The sequence below is a fragment of the Sciurus vulgaris genome (genome assembly GCF_902686455.1).
Source record: "Sciurus vulgaris genome assembly, chromosome: 4".
NCBI classification, from domain to species: domain Eukaryota; kingdom Metazoa; phylum Chordata; class Mammalia; order Rodentia; family Sciuridae; genus Sciurus; species Sciurus vulgaris.
Window position 1 is genome coordinate 135,157,218 of NC_136464.1, and position 12,496 is coordinate 135,169,713.

A 12,496-nucleotide genomic window follows, 5' to 3' on the forward strand; every position below is an offset into this window, starting at 1 on the left:
TTTCAGTCATGATGTTTATTTAACTTACAATGGAAAAAAATGCGGAGTGAGAAAGAAAAACTCATCCTTTAAGTGGTCTACTTTAAATGAATAATATGATATTAGTTAAAATATATTTCAGGACTTTAGAATTTAATATCCCCTAGCTGAACTTATTTGTATCTATTGATCAAATACTAACAATATTAGTTCCTTACTATATTAATATAGGAATCTACTCTTCTCCAAACTGATATGGTATATTAATTGATTAAAATAATTATGATAATAATTCAACTTTTTCCTCAGCAATAAGTTTTTCTCTGCCAGATGTGTTGGATACACCTGTAGTGCCAGAGGCTAGGGGCCTGAGGCAGGAGGATCTTAAATTTAAAGCCAGTCTCAGCAGAAGCACAGCACTAAGCAACTCAGTGTGACCCTGCCTCTGAATAAACACAAAATAGGGCTGGGGATGTGTGCTCAGAGTTCAATCCCTGGTACCCACCTCCCCCAATAAAAAGGATTTTTTCTCTGCTTTCCTGACACCTTGTGTTACTTTAATCTCTGTCTTGGGTTTTCTGAGTGGAAGAATATCAAAGACAATATCAGAAAAAGAGGACTACAGTAAATCCTTGATTACTGATATTACTGAGAATAGATACCTCATGTAAACCAATATTGCTGCCATGAACAATAACCTTATTACTGAAGCAGGGAACTGGGTGAGAGCCTCAAGGATCAATGTCCAGGAGCAAATACTTTGCAAACACACACTCATAGCACTGTATCCAGTGGCTTTGAAATAAATCACATAGAAAGGAATCAAACTAATTAAGGAACATTATTCGTGATTATTTACTTTGAATTTTTTTTTTTTTTTTTTCTGCTATGAATTTCCACATTCCCCTACAGAGGCTAGTTTTTCATTAGTCTTAAAGGACACAGCTTTGTGAAAGTCCCTGGTCAGAGGTCATGGGGCAGCACCTGAAGGTCTGTATCAGGGCAGAGGTGTTGGTCCTTTCCTTGCTTCATAGAAATGGTCAGTGACGGACTGGTTATGGTGACAAAAATCATGTAGAATGTAGGTTCATGTGCAGCTCGGGAAGCACATATACATTCAAACACTTGCTTTGTAAATATTTCTGAGATGACCTCTATTGTGTTTTCATAATGAACTTTCAATGGCCATGTCCTGGAACTCAGCAGGCTCAGCAGATACAGCCAGTGGGCTTCACGTGGCCTGGCCCTTTTTAGAAGGACTATTGCATCTTCCTCTCTCAATCATATAAGAAGCAAGGACCTGGGAAAGAATGTGATATTGTTTTAAATACTCTGGGTATTTGTGAAAAAAACATATTTTTTCTCATTTGTCTCTATTTAGTAGATACCATCTGCAATGATGATATCTGGTTTCAACATGTTCCTCAGGATTCATGAATTGTTAAGAATCTTAATGTAAATTATAAGACAACATTCAGTGAATGTGAAAAATGACTCAGTAAAATATAGACCTTAATTTCCTGGCCTTATCTGCCAATTTCTCAGAGCAAGAACCAGCAATATATAGGAAGGAGAGAAAGGGTGATACCTTTTAAAAAGGCCGCTACTGGCACTCCTTCAACAAAAGACAGGTTAGTAAGACAAGCATATAATGAATTTTTTTAATCAAGGTTTTACATGACATGGGAGCCTTTAGAAATAAAAACTCAAAGACTCCCTACCTCCAGGGGAAAACTATCTATTTATCATGTCTAGGTTTTTTGAAGAATGGACAACAATGATGAAACTTAATTGGACAAAAGGGTGTAAGCTGATGGTAATAGAGTGAACGGGGAAACCTGCAAGGTCTGTTCTGATTGCTCTTGGGCTCTCTGTGTGACATTCCTTCCACTCACACATCTGTAGGACCCCTTTTAGAATGAGGGTCTTACCATCTGCTATCAGAAAAGGAAAGTCAGAATTTCTTCATAGCCATTTCCTATTCATGTTAAAGTCACACTTTTAGGTTTCATTTTCATGTAGTGTCTTTAGGTTGACTTTGAGAAAGAGGGGATCTAATTCCTATGACCCTCCTTGGAGCAGGGAGCTCTAGTTTCTACAACCTGCCTTGGAGGCATAAGTGGGGCAAGAGTAGCAGTAGAGGGTCCAGAAGATCTTGCCTCTGAGCTCCTTTCTTTCAGTTCACGGTGTTCAGCATGCCAAGCCTCCACACTTCTGCACTTCAGAGTACCCTGTTCTGACTCCTGACATTTACATAGAGCTTTCTTTCACTAGGGCCCCTTTATTGTCATGACAATATGATAATTTACATGTGTTTAAAGCTGTGTCCTCATTGCTACCATCTGCCTCTTAAATAAGCATAATTCATAACTAGGTGTATGCCAGACATACTAATTTAAAAGTACTTCTTAGTTTTATTGGATACAGTCTACTAGAAAAATACAATAAGTACACTTTATTTTTTTTTTAATGATGACAACAAAGGGTTCTGATATAAGTGATCGGCCTGTTCTTTTGCTTGTGGTGCCATAACCATAGAGTTACTCATCCTCTGCTTCATAACATCCCTTGATAGAGGTTTACCCTGTATCCATGATACCCTAAGACTTCCTACTCATTGACAAAACAAGTATGGTAATTAATACAACTTACTGCATCTATGTAAATGAATCACATAGAACAGTATACACACTATATGTTGTCATAAATTCACAGACCACTGCCAAAATAGTGTATCAATTGCTATACATACATGGTTGATATTTTGATTTTATGTGTAGATTATTAGTGAAATCTATATACTTTATTTTTGTTTTCCTTTACTTATAAAATTTGCATGAAAAAGTTGAGATTTGGGATTAGAATTGCTCTCCTGTCAGGCAACCTTCTGTGTAATGGTGTTATCTAATCCAAAATGCCCCTTCTTAAAATTTATTCAGGAAATGCCTGATTCTAGGCCCCGACCTCTCTTTTTAGAGATTTACAATAGAATAAATTAATGTTCTGCCCATTTGAGACCTAAGTCTTTCCGTAGACTCCTGCCAGGCTTACCTAAGAATGTTTTTCTGAAGTACCCAAAGGACATTCCTTTGAAATGTAAGCATAAAGAAAGACAGTGTACCTGGGGGCATGGTGGCACACACCTATAATCCCAGTGACTTGGGAGGCTGAGGCAGGAAGATCTCAAATTCAAGGCCAGACTCAGCAACTTATGAGACCCTATCTAAAAAAAGGGAAGAAGGGGAGAAAGAAAGAAAAAGGAAAGAATGAAGGAAGGAAGGAAGAAGGAAGGAAGGAAGGAAGGAAGAAAGAAAGAAAAAAAAAAGAAAGAGAGAAAGAAAGACAGTGGTCCTGCTTCTAGGAAAGCTTAGAAGGCTCATTTAATAATACTATCAATTAACAAACACAGAAGACCTAATCACATAGACCATGTTGCCTTTTTATGTCCCCAAGTATTTTTCTACCAATTTACTGTTAGTGGAATTAGCACTTTAAAATTTTTCTCCCTTTCCTTTCAGCAGAGTTGAGTTCAATCTCTCTCCTATATTGAAACTCTTGTTTTTCTCTGACTCTGTCTAGGGATTGTACAGTTATTCTTCTGACTCTCCAGGAAGGATTGCATAGGAGACACCCTCTGGATCCCAGGTGGCAATTTTCTTGAAAATGACTTTCTCTACCCCTAGTACTGTCTTAAAGCCTACCAAAACCTGTTTAACTTGTCTGGTATAATTTTTCTGATACATTAAACTTTCATCATATTGTTTTGTTGATATTAGAACTTAAAGAACTGAGGGGGGAAAAAAAACAAAGCTACATTCTGATTTTGATACTGCTGTGAATAATTAACTATCTTCTAATTCTGACCCAGGGGTCTATCCATGAAACTATGTCAAGCTAAGTTTTAGCCTAAAGTAGTATAAAATTCTCAGAGCGTTCATAGTTCCTGAAACTAGTAATCTGATTTCAGCATTACATTCCACACTGTGTAGGTCCCAGTTTCTCATGCCCAATTTTAACAAGCTCTGCCATTCTGCTGGCACTCTCATTAATGTGTAAAATGTGACATTGACATATGCTCATTATCTATTTGTATGACAGGATTTTAACAATTTGAAAATTATGGTCTTCTTATAATGTTAATATGCCAATGTCCACCTATCATTTTTCAATGATCTCATTCACATTATGGAATACTTTTGGAAAAGCATATGGCTGCTTATATGCAATAGGACTTGGTGACAATTAAGCTCCACAATTGTTTTATTCAGTTCATTTGTAGGAGACAAGTTAGTATTAGATATTTTACCATGTCTCATCTGTCTACAGTAGCAAATTTCTACTGTTTTCATTAGCACTAAAAAGTTATAAAATTTTTCCTTTTTATACTAAGTGATCAACTTGAATTTTTTAGTTTGTAAAATATTTTGCCCAATGCCTTTGTGTATAGGTTTCATTATGAGGCAACAAATATTTTCTGAGTATCTACTATATACTGAGTTAGGCACAGGAGACATTCCAATGAAAAAGAAAAGCTTTGTTTCTCTGTGAAGGGAATTAAGCAGTAGGTAGATGTTTAATTTGGTAAAGGGTCAATAAATATATTTAAAACATAAATAAAGCAAGGTAAAAATAATCCTTTTTTTTTATTAATATCATCTAGCATATTCTGGTCAGGAGTATAGCTGGTAAGCCTTGTCATAGGGAGGGATATAGTTAGGAAAGAAACATAACTTTTGCTTAAATAGAATATTAAAACAAAGTGATATCAATTCTGCATAATCTCTTTCAGAAAATAGATGAAGATGAAACAATGATTCCTAAATCATTCTGTAAGGCCAAAACAAAACCAGAACCTATGAAGTATAATTTCATGAAGCCTAATACCAATATTAGGTATTCATTACAAGGAAAAAAATTCAAAAATAAGAACAAATCTAAAACCAAAATCACCTCAACAAAATACTAGGAAATTTATCTTAACAATGTATATAATGAATTATATATCATGACCAAGTGGGATGTGCGGCAGATTTGCAAGCCTGGTTCTACACTGAAAAAATAAATACAATTCATCATATCAAGTGAAAAAAGAAGGAAAATCATGGCCATCTTGATTTAGATAAAACACTTGACTAAATCCAATATTTATTTATGACAAAAATATTCACCAAATAGGAAATACATAAAAATTTCTTAAACCTGATCAAGAACACCAAAAGCAATCATAGAAAACAGTTAATGATGAGAAAACATATATCCTGAGATCATGAACACAAGCATACTCTCTCTTATCAATTTTGTTCAGTGTGTATTAGAAATCCTCGATAGTGCAATAAAACAAAAAAAAATAAATGATAGTTATGTATGCAGTAAAAGAAAAAAATATCTTCTCTCTGTTTCATATTGTGTAATGGCCAATGTGGAATAGTCCAAAGAATGGACAGGGAAATATTTCTAATGCTAATAAAGGTATATAGTAAGAATATAGGCTATTTTACAAATGTTACTTACATATTTATAATAGATTAAAATTTGATATTAAAAAAACAAGTATTTGTGATTTTTCTAAAAAAATGACATACTCAGGTGTAATTCTAACAAATTATGTAGGTGATATTGATAAAATAATTATATCTGAAATGAATAAAGATCTATTAAATTCCACAGTTAGAAAACAAACATATAAAGCACATATCAATATCTGAGCAGATATTTATCAAAGATATGTATATATATGAAAAGGATAGATTCTCAAAAGGAAGAAGATATAATCACATTTCATGGATTATAGATGAGATATCAATATAAGATAATGTTTTGTTAAATAGAGTTACATCTGAATATATATAAACTAATCATACATATTTGAATGTATACCAGTTATTAAACATACATGCATGTTTTTGTCTTTCAGATAAAATGACCTAAAATGAACCATCAGTAGCAATGAACACACAGGAAAGACAGATGATAGGAATATTTCAAAGGTTACCATGGCCAAATGCAAGAGTTGCAATGGCTGTATATGAAACCATTTGAGGAATGAGATAAACTAGTATTCTTTGGCTTATAAAATAAAGTAGAAACTAAATATTCAAGTGTCTATACTTATAGAAAATAAATTATTAAATAGCAAGTATTTATGGAAGGAGAAACAAATCTTTCATACAAAATTATTCCAAATATTTCTGCCATTGAAGAAGTAGAGCAAACTCCCTACGCCTTAAAAATGAATTGTGCACAGTGACATACTTCTACAAAGTACAGTAATAAAAAAGAATAAACAAAATTCTATTGTTTTTTGATACAAAAAACAGTACCTTAGCCAAGTGATCAAAATTCACATGGACAGATTTCCAGTTGCTCAATGGCTCAGGATACAAACAGGAGCACTGCTGCTACTCAGTGAGGTGGATGAAGGAGTGAATTTACTGAAATTCAACATAAGATAGTCAGAGTCTCTTAGAGACTCAGAAATCTGGAAGCATTGAACAGATATAAAGAAATAGTACATTGGAGCCAAGCCATTTGTAGCAGCCTCAGTGGTACTGGATCACTGCAGAGGAAAGGGATAACAAAAAGGTAGAAAGAAACATATGGTCTACCCTGTCCCATGAGTAGAGTTCGTGGGATGATCCTGAGATCCAGACTTCCAGCAGAGATTGGCATCTGTTCAACCTTAGGTGATTGTCGGTCTAATCTCTCCAGAATAGACATTGTCCAACAACATCCCTAAGGCCTAATTAGATCTAAGCTCTAGCTGCCAAATATCTCCACTTAGAATTCTATGATACCCTGAAATTGCATAGTAATCATGTTACTCCAGAAAATACTCTCATAGACAGTACTTCTCATTTCATCCTAACATACAGTGGTGCGAAGAAAAGTTGAAAGCTGCTAAAACCAGCTTCAGTTTTAAACCACTATATCTGCAAGCTTGGTGACCAACACATAAAAAAGAAGCACTAATAACCCCCAATCTTTTTGCATGAACATATTCTCTCTCTCTCTCTCTCTCTCTCTCTCTCTCTCTCTCTCTCTCTCTCTCTCTCTCTCCTCTCAACACATAGCACAAGAAGAAATGGAAAGGACAGTCAGGCATAGCAGTGGTCATCCATCCTTACCAACATTTTTGATATACCACCTCATAAAGACAGCTTCCTACAGTTATTTTTATTTGTTCCAATTAGTTATACATGAAAGTAGAATTCATTTATGCATTTTGATACTCATACATGAATGGAGTATAATTTCTCATTTTTCTGATTATATATATTGTAGGATCACATCAGTCATACAATCTTATATTTACATGAGGTAATAATGTCTGTTTCACTGTACTCTCTTTTTTCCTCCATATCCTTTCCCCTCTCTTCACTCCCCTCTACCTAACCAAAAGTAATTATTCTTCCCTTTCAACCACCCCCATTGTGAATTAGCGTCCACATATCAGAGAAAACATTCATCATTTGGCTTTTTGGATTTGGCTTATCAATTATTTAAGTTTTTATTAAACTATTTTTTGTTTATTGTTTATTTGTGTGTGTGTATGTTTGCTATGCTTACTGGTGCACATATACTTTAAAAAAAATAAGCGTAAACCAAGATTACTATATCCAGCAAAGCTTTCCTTCAGAATCAAAGGAGAAAATACACCCTTCCAAGATATGCAGAAACTAAAACAATTCAGGACTACTAAGCTGGCATTACATAAAATAATTAAAGAAATGCTATAATCAAGCTGGGTGTGGTGACCCATGCCTGTAATCCCAACAGCACATGAAGCTGAGGCAGGAGAATTGCAAGTTCAAAGCAAGCCTCAGCAATTTAGTGAGACTCTAAGCAACTTGGCAAGACCCTGTTTCAGAATAAAAGGTTTTTAAAACTTGGCTATGGTTATGGCTCAGTGGTTAAACATACCTGGGTTCAATCCCTTGCACACCCCAAAACAAAAAATATAATCAGAAAATGTAAACAAAACACAGAGCTCACAAAAGGGCAAATTCCATTTGAAGAGAAGTTAAGCACATGAGAAACAAGACCAAATTACACATTAGAGTGACAGGAATTAATAAATATCCCTCAGTAATGTTGTTGAATATAAAGGTTCTTAATTCTTCAATTAAGAAATATAGTCTGGCATAATGAATTGAAAAACTCAAAAAACAAAACCCAACTATATGTTATTTGCAACAGACCCACAGTACAGGGAAAAGCAGACACAAGCTGAAAGTAAAAGAATAGAAATTGATATAGCATGCAAATGGAGTCTAAAAACAAACAGAAGTAGCTACTCTCATATCCAACAAAAAAGATTTCAAGCCAAAATTAATCAGAAGAGACAAATTCACTTCAGATCTCTAGTGTCAGCCCAAGCTACACACACACACACAAGTCTGTGCCCCATGTGAATACAGACATGCTGTGGTTTCCCATCTATTAATTCACTGGAACACCTCAGCTGCCATCTTGGATTATCTCCACCACTGCTGCCCTCTTTACTTGGGGCAACTTCCATCCTGGGACACCTAATAGAGAACAGAAACTCATTATCAATGTGCCTATAGGTTAGCCACTGCTGCTGCCACAGACTTGGGACATGCCCACTTATATCCAGGGATATCAGCCAGGCCCTGAAAGATCATCATCAAGGGCCCTGAAGTATCCCTGCTAGGATTGCTAATAGCCACCATCTTGCTGCAGAGGGAAGAGAGAGCCTTGCAAGGGGGTGGTAGATAGGAAAAGGATGTGAGGTCATCTTGTTCCCAGCTTGTCCAGTTAACCAGCCTGGCACCCACTAGGATTCCAGAGACACCTTGGTAGTACCTGTTGGGACCCAACATCAGTCTGGTTCACAACTCCACCAAGCACTTGGTCCCTCTTGTTTGGCAACCAACAGGGCCTATTGGCTCCTCAGTCCCCAGTCTCATAACCATCAACTGGCCCGGTGCCTGCTTCTATGTAACTGGCATACAACTTTCAACTTCTAGTTCTGATTTGCCCAATACAGAACAACTTTTTGAGAGAGGAACACAGGTCCTAGCACTCATCCCTCAGGACCTCCAAGGAGAAAGTTTCCTGATTGGAAAAACAAAAGGGCAGGGGCAGGAGAGATACAATTTAGAGAATAAATTGTAGGCCAGGAATTGTGGGGTCCAAAAGTGAGAAAAGGAGCTAAGACCCGGATCCTGTATCATATGAGTGAACCACAAAGGAGCATCCTGGGGTGTAGTCTTCCAGAGGAATTGGCAATTGCTTTACCCTACCTCCAAGAATCCCACCTCCAAGTCTAATCCTCCCACTTTAATACCCGTTATCATCCTAAGAGTGGAGTTATCAGCAAATTTCAGACAACCCACGTATCAGAAGAGAAGGGAGGCAGAGAAAACATTGAACTCCAACAGACAAAATTGTCCAATTTTTGTTCAAAACGTTTTTTTATTTTCTTTTTGTTACTTTTTCCCCCTTTTTTAATTTTTCATTTCCCACTCTCACATCCCCATCGTCTTTGAAATCAGGTCTTTCATTCATCAGGCTACTGAAAACTAGGAGGTTTGAATAGTATATTACAGTTGTGTTGTAGATTTAATTTTTTTTTCTCACTCTCTTTATTTTCCTCTTATTTTTGTTTCCTCGGAGTCTCTTTTTTCCATTTCTCATGCTAACAACCAACTTCTTTTGATTCTGCTTTCACTCTTACTATATCTAGTACCTTTATATTCTAACAACTTACCTCATTAATGTTACATCCTGCACTCCTCTCCAATCCTCTTTGTCCACCATTAGACATTGTAGGCCTTTTTGAAAACTGATTATTTATGCTGTAGATAATAGTCAAACTCATCATCTCTGTTTATTAGGACATACTGTTAATGTCTTAATAGGGGCTATTTGGCTTAAGGCTGCTTATTGTTTGTATTGGGCACTATGAATATTGATCTCCCCCTTAAAGGTGAGGTACTGGAAACCTTCAGGGACATTATAGACTTATGGGGGAGGAAACTAATACCTTGGATTGACACTGCTAGAGGGGAAGATACACTAACAATATGAAAAAACAAGGGAAGAAAGTACTCCAAACAAACCAAGATGCATACCGATAGAATCCATTGAGAGCATGATAGAAGAAATGTCAGAAAACAAGTTCAGAATGTACATAATTAAAGTGATATGTATAGGAAAATATAAGAGAGCAAATGCAGGCAAATAATGATCACATTGAAAAACAATTAAAAGGGCAAATGCAGGAAGCAAAAGATTATTTCAATAGAGATAGATATTCGGAAAAAGCATACAAACAGAAGTCCTTAAAATGAAGGAAACAATAAACCAAATTAAAAATTCAATAGAAAGCATTGCCAACAGACTAGATCACCTGGAAGACACAACCTCAGACAGTAAAGACATAATATTTAATCTTGAAACTAAAGTTGACCACACAGGGAAGATGGTAAGAAATCCAAGAATTAAGGGACAACATGAAAGGACCAAATTTAAGAATTCTTGGCATTGAAGAAGGCTCAGAGATATAAACCAAGAAATGAAAAATCTATTTAATGAAATAATATTGGAAAATTTCCCAAACCTGAAAAACAAAATGGAAAAATCAAATACCAGAGGTTTATAGGACATCAAATGCACAAAATTACAAGATCCACACCAAGGCACATTGTAATGAAAATGTCCAGCATTCAAAATAAGGCTTAGAATTTTAAGGCCACAAGAGAAAAGTATCAAATTACATATAGAGGAAAACCTCTACAGATATTTGCAGATTTCTCAGTCAAGACCCTAAAAGCTAGAAGGGCCTGGAATAACATATTTCAAGCTCTGAAAGAAAATGGATGCCAACCAAGAATCCTATACCAGCAAAACTTACCTTCAGATTTGATGATGAAATAAAATCCTTCCATGATAAACAAAAGTTAAAAGAATTTACAAATAGAAAGCCTGCACTACAGAACATTCTCAGCAAAATATTCCATGAGTAGGAAATAAAAAACAACAATGAAAGTCAGCAAAGGGAGGAACTACATTAAAGGAAAAGCCAATCAAAGGAGAAACCAAGTCAAGTTTAAAACCAAAAATAAGCCAAAATTACTGGGAACACAAATCATATCTCAATGATAACCCTGAACATTAATGGCCTAAACTCATTAATCAAAAGACACAGACAGGCAGATTTTATTTAAAAAAATAAAATAAAATAAAAAAGACCCAACAATATGCTGGCTTCAAGAGTCTCATCTCATAGAAAAAGACATCCACAGACTGAAGGTGAAAGGATGGGAGAAAACCTACCACACACATGGACTCACTAAAAAAGTGGGGGTTTCCATCCACAAATTAGATAAAGTTGACTTCAAACCTAAGTTAAAAGGGATGAAAAAGGACATTTCATACTGCTTAAGGGGATCATAAAGAAACAAGAAATAATAGTCATAAGTACTTAAACCACAAACCATGGAGCATATGTATGTATGTCAAATGAACTATTTGCAATTTTGGAATCAAATGGACCACAACACAATTATACTGGGTGACATTAACATACCTCTCTCACCAACGGATGCATCTTGCAAACAAAAATTGAACAAAGAAAGCATAGAACTCAATAATACAATCAATAATTTAGACTTAACAGACATATATAGATGATGTCATCCATCAATGAGCAAATACACTTTTTTCTCAACAGCAATGGATCATTCTCTAAAGTAGACCATATGCTATGCCACAAAGCAACTCTTAGCAAGTAAAAGAAAGTAGAGATACTACCTTGTATTCTATCAGATCATGAAGGAATGAAATTAGAAATCAATGATAAGATTAAAAAGTAGAAACTACTCCAACACCTGAAGACTAAATAATACACTGTTGAATGATGTATGAATATCAGAAGACATCAGGGAGGAGACCAAAAAGTTCTTAAATGTAAATGAGAAAAATTTGACACAATATATCAAGATATCTGTGAAACTATGAAAGCAGTACTAAGAAGAAAATTCTTGCATGTAGTTCATTCATTAAAAGAATAAAATGTCAAAGAATAAATGTCCTAACATTACATCACAAAGCCCTAGATAAAGAAGAACAGATCAACACCAAAAGTAGTAGCAGACAGGAAAGTATTAAGAGAGGGGTAGAAATTAATTAAATTGAAACAAGAGAAACAATTGAAATAATTCACAAAACAAAAAGTTAGTTCTCTGAAATTTTAAGCAAAATTGATAAATCCTGAGCCACACTAATGCAGAGGAGAGAGAAAACACAAATTACTAAAATTAATGATGAAAAAGGAAATATCACAATGGACGCGATTGAAATAAGAAACATAATTAGAAGCTATTTTGAAAATCTATATTCCAACAAAATAGATAATCTCAAAGACCTAGACATATTTCTGGAGACATAGGATCCACCCAAACTGAATCAGGAGGGCATGCACAATTTAAACAGATCAATTTCTAGCAATGAAATAGAAGGAGGCATCAAAAGTCTACCAACCAAGAAAAGC